The 16,200-nt window shown below is 38.9% G+C and overlaps 1 protein-coding gene and 1 pseudogene across 10 annotated transcripts in view; both read right to left on the bottom strand.

Annotated features, from left to right (window-relative positions):
• Pde1c (phosphodiesterase 1C) overlaps window positions 1-16,200 on the bottom strand; it is a 486,798-nt gene that overhangs the window by 341,304 nt on the left and 129,294 nt on the right. The gene's annotated exons all lie outside the window — the stretch shown is intronic.
• Window positions 3,248-15,866, bottom strand: LOC141420721 (proline-rich nuclear receptor coactivator 2-like; annotated as a pseudogene).

Here is a 16,200-nt window from a genome sequence, read left to right on the forward strand (position 1 = left end):
TTGAAGCATATGCTGTATATGTTCAGTAAGAATTCTATTGAGTCAAATTTTTATTTTATTAAAAACATACTACCTCAAACTAATGTAATGCTTACTAGTAATTTAGTCTCTTTTCTTGTCTGAAAAAAGTGAGGATAGTACAATAATTTACAAACTTGTTGTAAAGGTTAAAAGGAATAACAAATGTGAAAGTGATATTCCAACATAGGACTATTATTAATTATACCAGTAGATAATTAAGTCAACAGATCATCCAAACCCCTTTGAACCAATATTCTCCTATAAAACTTTCACCAAAGACACTGACGAACTACAATTTCAGTATTTAAATGTAGTACATGCTCCTTTCCCCATTTTCTGGCTAATGAAAGTATGGAACACAGAATATCAGTCTAAGACATAAGAGAATATAAGAGGGTCAGGGATTATGACTCCCCAAATACTCAAAAGTTGAGATTTTTCTGACATAAATGTGTAGGCACAAAATAAACTAAATACTAACTAATTGAAATTCACATTGCAAATGTAGATATATTGAGAATCATTCATTTCTGTTTATTTAGATCAACTGAAAGAGTTACGGTAAGAATTTCTAAACTCTTATCATTCAACCATTCTTACCATTTCAACCAATCAATTTACTCACCCCAAAATTTTAAGACTATTCATAGACATTAGTAGCCTGAATCTCATGTCCTTAGTATATAAAAACTGGAATAGTCTGGAGGACAATTGAAAGTAACGCCAGGCAGTAGAACTTTCGGCAATGATGGAACTGTATAATTTATGCGACCCACACAGTAGTGACTAATGTGGCTACTGAGGATTTGAAATGTGCCCAGTGCACCTAAGGAATTGAATTTGTAACTTTATTTCATTTCAATTAGTTTCAGTGTAAATAACCAACTAGTGTGGTTTCACCAGAAGCCATTCAGCTATACTTCAGGCAGAAATGCTTCTATCCTGGTAGGAATTCAAGAAAAGTGATCCATCATTCTTTAAACATGCTTTACAGAGAGGCCTTAAACTGAGACTACAATGTCAAAGGATGAGGCAAACAACCAATTTAAAAGGAGAGAAAGAAGTAGTTACACTTTAACCAATCAACCAATGGCCAGCCTCATGAATTATCTCATAATGGAGTGCCAAAGGTTTGACACAGTGAAATCCTTCTTCTTCTTAACAGAATTTAGATTAATTTTTTGGGGGGGAGGAATTTTTTAATTTTCATGTTTCAGCACAGCAACTAAGAGATAGCATAGGTAAATGGGACCTCATAAAACTAAAAAGCTTCTGTTCATCAAAAGAAATGGTCTCTAAACTGAAGAGAACACCCACAGAGTGGGAGAAAATATTTGCCAGCTACACATCAGACAAAAAACTATAACCAGAATATATAGGGAGCTTAAAAAACTAAATTCTCCCAAAATTAATGAACCAATAAAGAAATGAGCAAGTGAACTAAACAGAACTTTCTCAAAAGAAGAAATTCAAATGGCCAAAAAACACATGAAAAAATGCTCACCATCTGTAGCAATAAAGGAAATGCAAATTAAAACCACACTAAGATTCCACCTCACCCCTGTTAGAATAGCCATCATCAGCAACACCACCAACAACAGGTGTTGGCGAGGATGTGGGGAAAAAGGAACCCTCTTACACTGCTGGTGGGAATGTAAACTAGTACAACCACTCTGGAAAAAAATTTGGAGGCTACTTAAAAAGCTAAACATTGATCTACCATATGATCCAGCAATACCACTCTTGGTGATATACCCAAAAGACTATGACACAGGTTACTCCAGAGGCACCTGCACACCCATGTTTATTGCAGCACTATTCACAACAGTGAATGGAAGCAGCCAAGATGCCCCACTACTGACAAATGGATTAAGAAAATGTGGTATCTATACACAATGGAATTTTATGCAGCCATGAAGAAGAACGAAATGTTATCATTCGCTGGTAAATGGATGGAATTGGAGAACATCATTCTGAGTGAGGTTAGCCTGGCTCAAAAGACCAAAAATCGTATGTTCTCCCTCATATGTGGACATTAGATCAAGGGCAAACACAACAAGGGGATTGGACTATGAGCACATGATAAAAGCGAGAGCACACAAGGGAGGGGTGAGGATAGGTAAGACACCTAAAAAACTAGCTAGCATTTGTTGCCCTTAATGCAGAGAAACTAAAGCAGATACCTTAAAGCAACTGAGGCCAATAGGAAAAGGGGACCAGGAACTAGAGAAAAGGTTAGATCAAAAAGAATTAACCTAGAAGGTAACACCCACACACAGGAAATCAATGTGAGTCAATGCCCTGTATAGCTATCCTTATCTCAACCAGCAAAACCCCTTGTTCCTTCCTATTATTGCTTATACTCTCTCTACAACAAAATTAGAGATAAGGGCAAAATAGTTTCTGCTGGGTATTGAGGGGGGGAGCAGGAGGGGGTGGAGTGGGTGGTAAGGGAGGGGGTGGGGGCAGGGGGGAGAAATGACCCAAACATTGTATGCACATATGAATAATAAAAGAAAAATGAAAAAAAAAAAAAAAGAAAATGTGGCATTTATACACAAAGGAATTTTATGCAGCCATGAAGAAGAATGTTATCATTCGCTGGTAAATGGATGGAATTGGAGAACATCATTCTGAGTGAGGGCAAACACAACCAGGGGATTGGACTTTGAGCACATGATAAAAGCGAGAGCACACAAGGGAGGGGTGAGGATAGGTAAGACACCTAAAAAACCAGATAGCATTTGTTGCCCTCAACGCAGAGAAACTAAAGCAGATACCTTAAAAGCAACTGAGGCCAATAGGAAAAGGAGACCAGGAACTAGAGAAAAGGTTAGATCAAAAAGAATTAACCTAGAAGGTAACACCCATGCACAGGAAATCAATGTGAGTCAATGCCCTGTATAGCTATCCTTATCTCAACCAGCAAAAACACTTGTTCCTTCCTATTATTGCTTATACTCTCTCTACAACAAAATTAGAAATAAGGGCAAAATAGTTTCTGCCGGGTAATGAGGGGGTGGGAGGGAGATGGAGGGGGTGGGGGGGTAAAGAAGGGGGTGGGGGGAGGGGGGAGAAATGACCCAAACATTGTATGCACATATGAATAAAAATAAATAAATAAAAAAAAATTTTCATGTTTCAAATTCAAATCATGTACATTATTTGTCCCTTAGATATTCATTATTTGACCTAGATACCATTAATTCAGCTGAATTTGGAGAAGTACAACTTAGCTGTCTTGTTTATAAATATAAAAAAAAAGGTGCCAAATTAGAAAACAGGATATTAGCTATCAGGATTTTTAAATTGTCGGACATTTTTCTGACTTGATGGATTAACTATTTAGCTTTTACCCCTCAAGTTGGTAAAAACATGCTTTGAGGTGTCAATGCAAGAAATTACATCTAATGCATAAATGGTCCCCCTGGGTTGCACTTAGTCCTGCCAAAAAAAAAAAAAAAAGTCACTGGCCTGGCACCAAACATAGTTACAAGGGCAGGTAGAAGCCAAAATGAATCTCTGGGTTTAAAGATGGAGTTGTGGGAATGATTGTGCACTGCATTTACATCTCTTTAAAATAGGAAATGTTTTAGCAGTTTGACCTTTTTAGTTACAATAGAAGCATATTACACTTTACTTTGAAATAGTTTACAACCAAATCATTTATAACATACATACACTGGCACTTTAGCACAAGGGCAAACTTTAAATACAATTAGGGACCTTTAAAATTAGGCCATAGTATAAAAAGTCCATGGTCTTACTTTCTGCAAATTCATTTACTAAAATAGTCTATTTCTGTAACATAAAGGCCAAGAAAACTTTACATATGCTACAAGTTTACTACTTGTATTTACATGGCTCTTTCTTCTTTAGGAACTTAAAGCTTTCACATAATACAACTCCCTACTTATACAAGCTTTGCAAGGATGAATGAGGCCAGATCACTGTCAGGGCTATAATACAGGAATGTTCTTTGAAAGCTACTGACTGATCTTCAATGCCATGTCTGTGGAAAAATAATTTTGGTGCATCTGTTGACAGGTGCCTATTCACTGCATTTAAGAAAACAGAATACCACTGGGGTATTCTGTGCCTCATTCTAATAAGCCTCAAGTGCCCACTACACATTCACAACTGTACAATTTCATAACATGCAATTAAGAAAAATTCACATTTTCTTCTGGCAGTGCATTAGGTTGTTGGCATGTTACTGGCTTGGGTGTCCTTATGTTAAACTTTAAAATGTCCAACCCCTAGTTTTCAATCCTTGTATGTTTTAGCTAGATGATTATAACTTGTTTCACTGAAAGTAAATCTACTGACTGACCACATGAATCTTAAATTATTCCCTCCAATAGACAATAGAAAAAGTTGATTCCTTTACCATTCCCTAAATCTAAACTTCAGCTGTCTCAAAAGTTATTCAGTTGAGTAAACTATTACGCACAATTATTTAGTTAAGTTGCACTGATACTACTACAGTACACATAGCACAACAAACAAATGATACAGTCTGATTATATTTTTACATTACCAATTTTACACAGATTAATTCCCCAGTGAATGTTTCAGATTAAATGTCCACCATTTGAAAACATAACTAAATTTAAACATTAGTTACTTGACTTATACCTGTACTTTAAGTAAGGTTTTAAGTTGAAATGTCATTATTTCCTTATCTGAAGGATTAAAGGAATCAGGAATCCAATGGCTTGGTGGTTTGGGAAGAACACTTGGTGATGGTGGCTCACTAAATTTGGCTCCAGCATAATTCTGATTGGCTTGAGACTTAAAAAGCAAACTAGGACTTGATAAGTTAGAGTTCCAATTTGGATTAATTGGAAAATTTTTATTCTTCCCCCTATTTTGCATGGCCTGACATGCAGCTGCTGATGAGTTATAACCGTGTCCTCTTTCTTTTTTCTTATGAAAATCTTCATCTGGGAATTCTGATCCTTGGTCTTCTGTCTATTAAGCTGTTGTTGGTTCTTACTAACATTTCCAGATTGAGGGGCTGGAATGTTACACCTCTCTCCAGCACCCATGTTCAGCTTTGTCACCTTTCAGACTCCTTTTCAGATTGCAGGATTTCCACTTCCTGTCCTCTTCCTTGCTGCCAAGCCCAGGACAACAGGCATTGCTTTCTGACAGATCCCTTCTTTTGTCTCAATTCAGAAGTTTTCATGGGCCAATCTGCTGGGTTCAGCCTAGGAGCTGAGGCCAACATCTGAGTGTCCTCAGCACGCACGTTTGAGAGAAGTCCTAGCTACAAAAGTAACGACGCCTTCTTAACTCTGCACACCGAGGGAAGGAGCAACCTTGTAGACCGACTTCGAGCTCTGACTGTAGCAGCAGCTCCCTTTTGGACTTGGAAGTCTCCCTCCTTTGCCAGGGAGAGATGAGGCATGAAGCAAACACAGCCCAGGAGCACCGACTAGCTAGCTGCTAACCACCTTTGCGTCTCCGAACCGACCTTGCATCACAGGAGGCTGGACCAACTTTTTCCTCAGGAATAGATCTAAACCAATGGATCTAAACCAATTATGGTGGCCCATGATTTAGACACTAACCTGTGGTATAATATTATATTATATTAATGAGACACAAAGACAAGTCAGCTGGCAAAGGAAGAATAGAGGTGGTGATGCTTTTGAAAATGTTTTCCTCACTCTTGTCTTCCTCTTAAGCTCATCATCTATGAATGTGAGGCTTAGAACTTTAGCATCTCTACTGTGACTATGAGGAAAGCTAATCTGAATACTAGCCATCCTGCTGAGGATGACAGAGCAGAAAAATGGATACAACGTGGGTTTTGGATAACCATGTTGACTCTTTGAACCAACCAATCCTGGAGTCATCTACTATTATTCTTCTGTTTATATGAGATAGCATAAATATTGTTTTCATTCTTTTGGCCACTTTGGGTTGGACTTTCTGTTACTTGCACCAAAAGCATTCTGATGTGGCTACCATCTATTAAGTGCCAGGCAGTCACTTAACAGGCATTGTCTCATTTGTTCCTTGCAGCAAACATCCAAAGCAAATGTCATTAACTTGGTATTTCAGCTGAGAAATCTGAAACTCAAGAGAGATGAAAGTGAAAAGGTCTCTTGATGGGGCATGGGCAGAAATCCTGTGCACCTCTGTACAGCAGGAGAGAGCAAGTAAAGTGCTGAAGTAATCAGCACCCTCAATGGCTCCCACAGTGCCTGACACATAATAGGTGCTTACCAAATATTTGTTGAATAAGTGAATGAATGAAAAATAAGAGGGGAAAAAAGCAACAGTAATGTTTTGATCTATCAAGAAAAAAACATGTTTCACTTATGGAATTCCCCAAATACAGTGGAAAAGGAAAACTAACCATCATAGGAGGCAAGAGCAGGCTATAAAAATGTAACTTTTAATATATTCCTTAATTGTTTAATTTAAAATATGTAGTCAACAGAAAAATAATTTCAATTTAAAAAAAGTCACTTGACTGGTAAGTGACCGTGTCAATACTGAAACTCAGGTGCACCTGATGTCAAAACTCAGAAACCTCTCTTTCAGCTCCTTTTCTGTATGTCCCAAAGAGCATGTGACCTAGCAGACAAGTCGTAAGATGGCCCATTTCCTGCATTGAGTGCACTACTTTTTCATATCATCTGGAGAATAAAGTGATCTGTCTCGATGATCTCACTCAACTATGATTATAAATGGGAAACAATTAAAGCTGTGATTCATTTCAATTTTTATTTCAAAAGCATTCCCTTTGCACATCTCCTGATAGCTGAGAAGGCAGGCTTTGAAGCCAGAATCTCCACTCACATCAGCCATTCTGTGGGTCTGACTTGCCTGACACACTAAGCTGGGTAGGTGGGATGTGACAGGAACTGTTAACAAGGAAAACGCATCTCTTGCTCCCTTCCTTTCCAGCTGACAGAGCATCTCAGAACCTTGGCCAGATGCAAAAGCTAGGAATAACTTGGAAAACCCACTGCACCTCACCACTTCTACTTAGGAGTAAAGATGTGAAGATGTACACTTGTGAATAATGGAGGCAAGGGCAAATCTTGCACCATTTTGCCAACTCCAAAGCAGGATACTCCACAGGATGACTATATGCTAATAGGTTAACTTGTTGCTTTGTTTTAAGTCTTAGGATAGATTCTCTTTCTTGCCCGTGTAATAAAAATTTGCAAGGCTCTTTATTTGGTTGTCAAGAAGATAGTTTTGAGGCCAAAATTTGTGTCTACCTTTAATGCTCACTGCTATTTAGGAACTTTGAAAGTATTCAACTGAGAAAGCAAAAAACTCCAACTGGGGGTATAGTTCAGTGGTAAAGCCTTTCTTTAGCATGCTCAAGGCCCTGGGTTTAAACCCCAGCACCACAAACACAAACAAACAAACAAAAAATACCAGAACACTCCAAATATTATTAAATAGGTACTTCCCTATCCAGGAAGTGGTATTAACCTCATCCCTCTGAATACTGCCTGGACTTAGTAGCTAGTATCCAATGAATAAGAGTATGGAAAAGATTAAATAGTACCTTTACAGTGAAAAAATTTTGCAAACACTTCCTTACTCAAGTGATAAGCTCTATCATATGAGTGATATCACATGGGTATTATGTACCCCCTGATACAGTGTGATGAGGAAAGAACTTTAGCTCTGTGGTCTTCCTCCAAAGAACCTGTAATCCCAAACTAATCATGAAAAAAATATCCAATTCATGCAAACTGAAGGACCTTCTGCACAATATCTGACTAGTACTCCTTAAAACAATTAAGGTTGCCAAAAACAAAGATGAGAAATTGCCACAGACCAGAGGAGACTTCAGGAAACGCAAAAACTAAATGCCATGTGGTACGCTGAGTGGGATCCTGAAACAGAAAAAGGACTTGACAGAAGAACTGGAAAAACCTGGGTAAAGCTGAGAGTTTAGTTAATGGCCATGCAACAATATCAATTTATTAGTATTGCCAAAGATATTACAGAAATGTAAGGTGTTAACTTTAGGAGAAACTAGAAGAAGGGAATATGCAGAAATTCTGCATCATCTTTGCAACTTCTCTATAAATCCAAAACCATTCCAAAATTGAAAGTTTACTGAGAAGCCCTACCCCAATACACACACAGAGTAGAAGGAAATGGAATGGATTCTCTCTTCTCCACCTACGCAGGACCACACACATATCCATCCCTGACTCTGTGTGCACTTAGGCCTTCTGCAATTGGGTTTAGGGTGAGAATGAAAAGTAGTTTAAGGGCCAGGCATGGTGGCATACACATGCAACCCCAGCTACTTGGGAGGTAATCAGGAGGATCACAGTTTGGGGCCAGCCAATAAACAAAGTTAGTGAGACCCTATTTGAAAAATAAATAAAGCCTAAGAGGTCTAGAGGAATGATCAAGTGACAGATCAACTGCCTACCAAGGGCAAGGCTCAGAGTTCACACCCCAATACTACCAAAAGAAAAATTAGGTTAAGAGAAGACAAAGGGAATAGAAAAGCTTTAGCTGATTAACGGGAAATATGTAGAGAGAAGAAAAGGGAGGAGGAGGTAGGGAAGGAAGAAAAGAAGGAAACAAAGGAGGGAGATGAACAAGAGAAAGGTAAGAAGAGAACAGAGAAAGGCATAAATTCAAAAACACTCAAGATAGCAAAAGACAGTGAGTGTAGTGCTGTCCTGTATAGCCACTGGAGGATACCAATTTCACTGGGCCTGATAAGTCTAGGGTGCATTACTTAGATCTTCCAGAGTGGACAGAAATGATAGGACAAACCATCTCCAGTTAGGATGTGTAAGTGACTGGCCAGGTACTCACCAATCCCATTTCCTTGCCCAGAGCCTACCATTAAACTGCATTGCCCAGCCATCCTTGCTTTTAGACTGGCACCATATGACTCAATTCTGGCCAGTGATATGTAGGTAGGAAGAATACACACCACTTCCTGGTTTAGCCTCTAAACCATCTCATGCCATCCACCATCCTCTCTCTTATTTTCCTGCTCTCATGATGGGCATTCGTAGCTAAGGCTTCTGAGATGGCAAAATCACCTTGTGAAAGCAGCCAAGATTCCTGAGTTCCTGCTCAGAGATGACCACAGAGATGCTCAAGCTGCATAAGATGGTGGGCATGTAAAAAATAAAGTTTTATTTGTAAAACCATTGAAATGTAAGAGCTATTTGTTATAGCAGCTGGCCTATACTAGTACAGAACAGGTAAATGGTAGAATGGTAAGGTAGGCTGATAGACACATAGATAGACAGACAGATAGATAGATAGATGGACAGACAGATAGCTATAGAGAGAGACAGAGAGAAACTCTCATGACCAAAACATTCTAAGGTAATTTAGAGAGTGTTGAGATCAGTTCAACTAACAGTCTCAGGGAGAGGGTGGCATTAGTCTGTGGGCACAAAGGAAACAGCTTTTGGACTTGCTAAGTTAGTAACCGAATATTCTCTGCAGAGACATCTCCCTAAGAGAACTACCCTGTCTACAGTAGGGATGAGAACTCGGAACACCACAGGAGGAATGAGAGTACTGCAAACGAGTTTAGAAAATAAAGGTGAGGCCACAGAAGAGTGAGACTTAAGTGAGGTTTCACAGAGACACCTTGGGAAGTTAAGCTTTATAAGCAAAGTTATGACAAGTCAGAACTGAACTACAGGATCATGATTCTAACCCAACATAGAGGATGAGGTAGGGAGTCTTTTGAGAAGACCACCCAAGTAGTCTGGTAGGGACAGCCAGACCTAGGGAATGGCAAAAAGGAAAGAATCCTGACAGATGTTCCAGGAGTTGACATCCCATGTGCTCTTCAGGATGAAGTGACTGACAGTGACTTTATGTAATTCAGATGGATTCATGGCTTAAGGCTCCCATCTTGCCATTCCCATGTGCTGTGCTAAATTCCTGCTGTCTAAGGGATACTACATATTTTGCAGCTGTCAAGTATAAGCAATTCCCAGAAAAAGAGATTAAATAGGTTTAACTTGTTATTCAACAAGTTGTTCCCATCTTCCTTTAGCCACAGCACAAGCTTAAGATTCACATTTTAAACAGCAAAATACATTTGCTTCTTTTCTTTTTCTCTTTCCTTTATTTCTTCTCTTTTCTAGTAAATTCAGCTCAACAAATATATATTGTCTATCACAGATATTATACAAAGTGTTAGGGATCTGTATTTAAATAAGAAACTGTCTGAAATTAAGTATTCCATAAATAAGGAGTCATGAATTTCAATGCACAGCCAGCAAACTTTAAGACAAAGTGTAAAGGTATGTGTGACCCTGGGTTATAGAAACATAGAAAAGAGATGCGTTCTGCCCAGGTAAGGTGGAAAGGTACTAGGGATACCTGACCTGGGCCTAGACAGGTAAAGAGAATATTACTGGGTTGAAAGATAGAGATGGGCATTCCAAGCTATGAGCAAAAACACACGAACACAAAGCCTTGCCATTGCCAGAGTCCAATATATTAGTCAGGGCTCTTAATTTAAAGTATCAAAAAAGAAACTCACACTGATTACATGAGAGACAGAGACAGACAGACAGACATCATCTTGGCTCACAAAACCAAGCCGTAAGTAGTTTCAAGTAGATGCAGGGAGTCAAATGATGACATCACAACTTTGCTCCCAGTGTTCCTCTCTTCCATGCCAACTTGATACTCAGACAGGCTTTTCTCTGGCATGGAATAAGAACCCTTGCAGCACCATACGTGCATTCTATCAGCTTGGCAGCCTTAATGGGAAGACAGAAACTTTTTCCCAATCATTCCAGAAAAACTGCATGGTGCTTTTGATTTGCCAGGGTAGAAGCACCTGCCTACCTCCAACCAATCACTGTAGAAATTCCATACCTCTGCTGGTCCATCATAGGATACAGGGCTCATCCTGAGAGCTAGAGGTAGGGCCAAGTTCAGCTAAATCCCATGGCCTAAAATTAGGTGACAGAGCTTCCTCAAAGGGAAGCCACGCTGCTGTTACCCCTCAAAGGAAGGATGCATTCTGGGTAGGAACCAAATGTCCCTTCAACTGGGATTTAGCGTGGGATGGGGATGACAGGGGGAATGGGGGCTGGAAGAGAACGATCAAAACAAAATAGGCACCCTAGCCTGGATCCCTTTTAGGGCATGCCGAAACGTATGGATTTTATTCTTTTGGCTCATGGTTCTCAACTATTTTCCCCACAACATAAATGATGAATGACACCACCAATGGGCACATCCAGGGTTATTCACCATTTTTTCATGCCTGAACTCTAATTCTCCCCATACCCTCCCACACTCGACAGCAATGATGTAGTGAACCTTGCTCTAATTGGTTTTTAAAGAGTAAAACAAAAAGAGAATAAATTACTCACAGACTTCTGCTCCCTAATTATTACTAGTAACAAATTACTTTGATTCCACACTGTCTCCCAATGCCTCTATTCAGCACAGATGTTGGAGGCAATGGGGAGCCACTGAAGGTTATTAAATGATTAAACCGATTTTAAAAAAAGATACCTGTGATGGCAAAATGTAGATAGATTGGATGAGGACACTCTAAAGACAGAAAGGTCAGTTGGGAGGCTATTTCAGTAAGGAAGTGAGGAATGCCAAGGACCTGCACCAAAAAGATAGCTGGAAAGAATGGAAGGGGAGGAACTAACTACAGAGGCATTGCATAGGGTGTACTAGAGAAAACAGAGTGCAGCATTAGATTTAGTCAATGGCTTCCAAACCATCCATTCTCGCCCCTCTTCCCGTTCATTACTCACCATTCTACTTACCTACTAGCTACAGCAAATGAAATTGGCAAAGATGGGGATCCCCATCTCAGCAAAGTTCTTATGCTCAGGTTCAAAGGAGAATTTCTGCATATCTGCTTGTTAATTGTACTTTAACACATAACCCAATAATAGTATATAATGATAACTGTTGATGATTTTATATGATTACTCATGATTTTTGTGGGCTTTATAAGTAATACCTATTGTTGTAATTATTAAAGAATTATTATCACTAATAACTGTTCAAAATAGTGCCTTACATCATATAGTACTTTCATCTAGCTCTGTTTATTTTATTTTCACAGTAATTCTGAAGAAAGTATGACTTGTCTCATTCACAAATTGGATTAGACTGACTTGGCAGAGGCTGAACTGAAATCCCAGACTCTGATCTCTAGAACAGTGATGTTTCCACTTTGCTTTGGTACTCATTATTTGCAGTGAAGGCAAATAAAAACTGGGTCTTCAGTCTGAGAACTGAATTTTCATCAAGTTTACACATAGTAACTAATGCTGGAAGGAGCTAAGCAGCATGCTTGGTCACATGTGAGAGAGTCCCCATTCAAACCTAGGTCCATGGGGATCCAAAACAAAATGCCTTCCCAGGTAAGGCTAAACTTAAGTGGAACATATTTAGGAGAGATATGTATGTTCTCTGTCATACATGTCTGTAGGGAAATTACTTCCTCTATCCAGTGAATATGTTTTGTCTTTAATGTGGGTTCCTCTCTGTATGTCTCTTTCATATGGGTATGCTCCCTTTCTTATCTTGGGATGAGTTGGCCTCAATAGCAACAATCCTGGGCATTGGGTAAATAAAGGACATGGAGGCAACAGGAAAGATAGCTGATCCTCTATGTGTAACTGGGAATGATGTCTTGCCTACCCTCTGGCCCCTCTTTTTGTCCTGTACCCTCTACCCCAGCCACCACCTCCACCTTTAAGGTCTGCTGTGATAATCTTAGCAATATCAAATTTCATTTTGCATGGCATTGGGCCATTTTCTTAGCACTTCTGTGCATAATTGTCTCCTTTGACCTCACAATAGTCCTTATGGGTAGAAAGGGAAAATATTTGTCCTTGCTGTACAGATGACAACACTAAGGCACCTGAAGGTTACCAACTGCCTGATATCATAGGGCTAGAGAAGGACCTAGGTTCTTGAAGCCTTTGAATCACATTCGTGAAAAATTGCTGGATGTTTCAGATTCCTCCCAAATTAAACGTGCAACCCTAGACCTTCATTTCAGACATTCTCAGATCCCCTAAAATCATCCATGAGTGCCTGACTCCAGGTTAAGACCCTGTACCATACTCAATGACCATTCACATAAATCCAAGAAAGAACAACTTAGTCTGGAGGCTCAGGGAAGTGCAGAGGCTTTGGTCATGACAGAATCTCCAAGAAGAACAATGACCTTATCTTGCTTTGCTCAATGTGGTACAGGACAATGGGAGATTCACCTGAAACTTCAATGGATGGACTGGGTCCTGAAATTTTCAGAAATCTCCTTATGAGGTCAACATCAATGACCCAGAGAACAAACCTAGAATTTAATATAATGGTTTCTATGTTCAATTAAAATAATGACCCTGGTGGGTTGTTTTGGGACCAAATCTGAGTATGCCCCATACCTACTGCAGTGCCTGGCATATACTAGGAGCTGAGTATGAAGCTCAGTACTAGGAGCTCTAAATGAAGGCATCCTGAGGGGTTCCAAAGTCTATGCATGTCCCAGTTCCCCTGTTTTTGTCCTCTGCTCCTCTCACACTATGTGGTATTTCCTGATCAGACTTCTCTGTGTCATGGACATGGTTCAGTTTTGTTTCTGCCAGATGACTGCAGTTATTCAGTGATGATATGGAGAGACCAGAGAAGAACATTTTGGAATTGTGTGGAGTGAAAAGCACTACTATAAATGTAAATTGCTTCCCTGTAAACACAATTTATTATTCACAAAGAGGAAGATGTACAAAAAAATTGAAGGACAAAGTAAAGCAGTGTAATTTTTCTCTATGTTTTTTCTATAAATTTTGAAAATTAACTCTGTTGCATTCCACATGATAACTGAAATGAAGTGATTTCAACAATGTCTAGATGGAGAATGTAGAGTTTTAAAGAAACCTTTCCATCAAAAAAAGATTTGTGTATTTCCCTTCTTTAAAATAATGAGATGTATGAAATTCTACAGACATTACTTACTTCTGCTCACAATCATTATTTATTTCCTAAGCAATACATCCTCCTTTAAAGAAAAGCTAGTTGTAAACACAATAGCCCTTCTTGGCAATCCCAAGCACTAAGTCCTTGGATCAGCTATTTTAGGTGGGAATGGCCCTATTCCTACAAATAGAGAGATAAAGAATTCCCCAAGTTAAAGGTGTTCCATTTACCAACTATTCCCACAAGACCTTCTAATTCCTCCACTTCACAGCTGCTTATTGCCTGACACTAATTTCCTAGCATTTTTGGAACAGTTTATCTCTTAAAGTTTGTGAGAGCTAATTGTATACATCTCTTCCCAACTGCATTCTATGAATCCATCTTGGTAATTTGAAATTGGCCATCATGGGAATATTTTTAAAAATTTTACCATTTTACCATTTACTCACATGTATATTATATACTTTATTTAAACCACAGAAATTGGCAACTGCCAATCTCCAGCAACAGTTGAGTATATAAACAAATCATTTTACATTCATACAATAGGCTGGTACTTAGCAATAAAAGGGAAGGATCTAGCAATCTATGCCATCCAACAGTTTGGCTTTTTAAATAGTTATACTAAGTGAAAGACACCAGATTTTTTTTAAAAAAAGATACATACTGTAGGCTCCCATTTATATACAAATATAGAAAATGCAAATTAATCTATATAAGCTGTAGTAGTAGCTTCCTGGAACAGCTGGGGGTTGGATGAGAGGGGAAAAGGAAGGAGTAAAAAAGGGTTCAGGAAATTCTTGAAGAGATGGCTCATTATCTTGGTTGTGGTAATGGTTTGACAGATTTAAAGCCATCTGAATATGTAAACGTGCATTATTTTTGTCTACCAAGTATACCTTAATAAAGGTGCTTTTAAATATTCTTCTGTGTTTATTCTTATGATAACATTGATTTTAACTACATTTTAATAATTATCTAAAATAAAGGTATTAATTTATTATGAAATGTTGATTTTTTTCTTAATAATTGATACTTAAACATATATAAACAACTGCCACTTTACCATGTAGTAATTGTTGATTTACTTCTGTGTCTTCCACTAAACGCTAAATCCCTTGAGGACAAGACCTTCCATGAAGTCTTCCCTGGGCTCGGCTTTCCTCTCTGCTTTGCCCAGCTTCTCTTCCAGGTACAATTTATGACTCTAATTCTCATGTGTCCTTGTTTCTGGATAAGGAATCAGGCGTGGAAAGCACAAAGGCTTTGGAGCCAAAATGATACAGGTTTCACTCTTGGCTCTGCTGCTTCTTAGTTGTATATCCTTGGGCAAGTCCCTTAATTTTTTTGAACTCTACTTGCTAAGATGTAAAAGAAGGATGGTATTAATTCCTACCAGGAGCAGAACAAAAAGTGCATCCATTCCTCCCCTGAGCAGTATGTCAGCAAAAAGATACAAAGACAGTCAGCTTAATAAAAGGGCAGTCCACCTAGAAAAATTAACAATAGTAGTCCATTCAAAGCCATGAGAAATGAGTGCTAGCATATAAGCCCTAAGGAGTTCAATGCTGATGGGAATTTCTGGAAGAAACCCTTCAAAAGGGGCTTCTCAGGAAACTTTTTGTAATTTGGCTTGTTTATTTATTTATTTATTTATTTTTATTTTAGATGATATAGCTGTTCTTTTTTTGTGATACGGTTTATTAAGAGTCAAGATGTCCTTTTACTCAAAAAACCAAAAATCGTATGTTCTCCCTCATATGTGGACATTAGATCAAGGGCAAACACAACAAGGGGATTGGACTATGAGCACATGATAAAAGCTTTAGCACACAAGGGAGGGGTGAGGATAGGTAAGACACCTAAAAAATTAGCTAGCATTTGTTGCCCTTAATGCAGAGAAACTAAAGCAGATACCTTAAAGCAACTGAGGCCAATAGGAAAAGGGGAACAGGTACTAGAGAAAAGGTTAGATCAAAAAGAATTAACCTAGAAGGTAACACCCACGCACAGGAAATCAATGTGAGTCAATGCCCTGTATAGCTATCCTTATCTCAACCAGCAAAAACCCTTGTTCCTTCCTATTATTGCTTATACTCTCTCTACAACAAAATTAGAAATAAGGGCAAAATAGTTTCTGCTGGGTATTGAGGGGGGGGGGAGAGGGAGGGGGCGGAGTGGGTGGTAAGGGAGGGGGTGGGGGCAGGGGGGAGAAATGAACCAAGCCTTGTATGCACA

This window comes from Castor canadensis, chromosome 2 (genome assembly GCF_047511655.1).
Source record: "Castor canadensis chromosome 2, mCasCan1.hap1v2, whole genome shotgun sequence".
Lineage (NCBI taxonomy): Eukaryota > Metazoa > Chordata > Mammalia > Rodentia > Castoridae > Castor > Castor canadensis.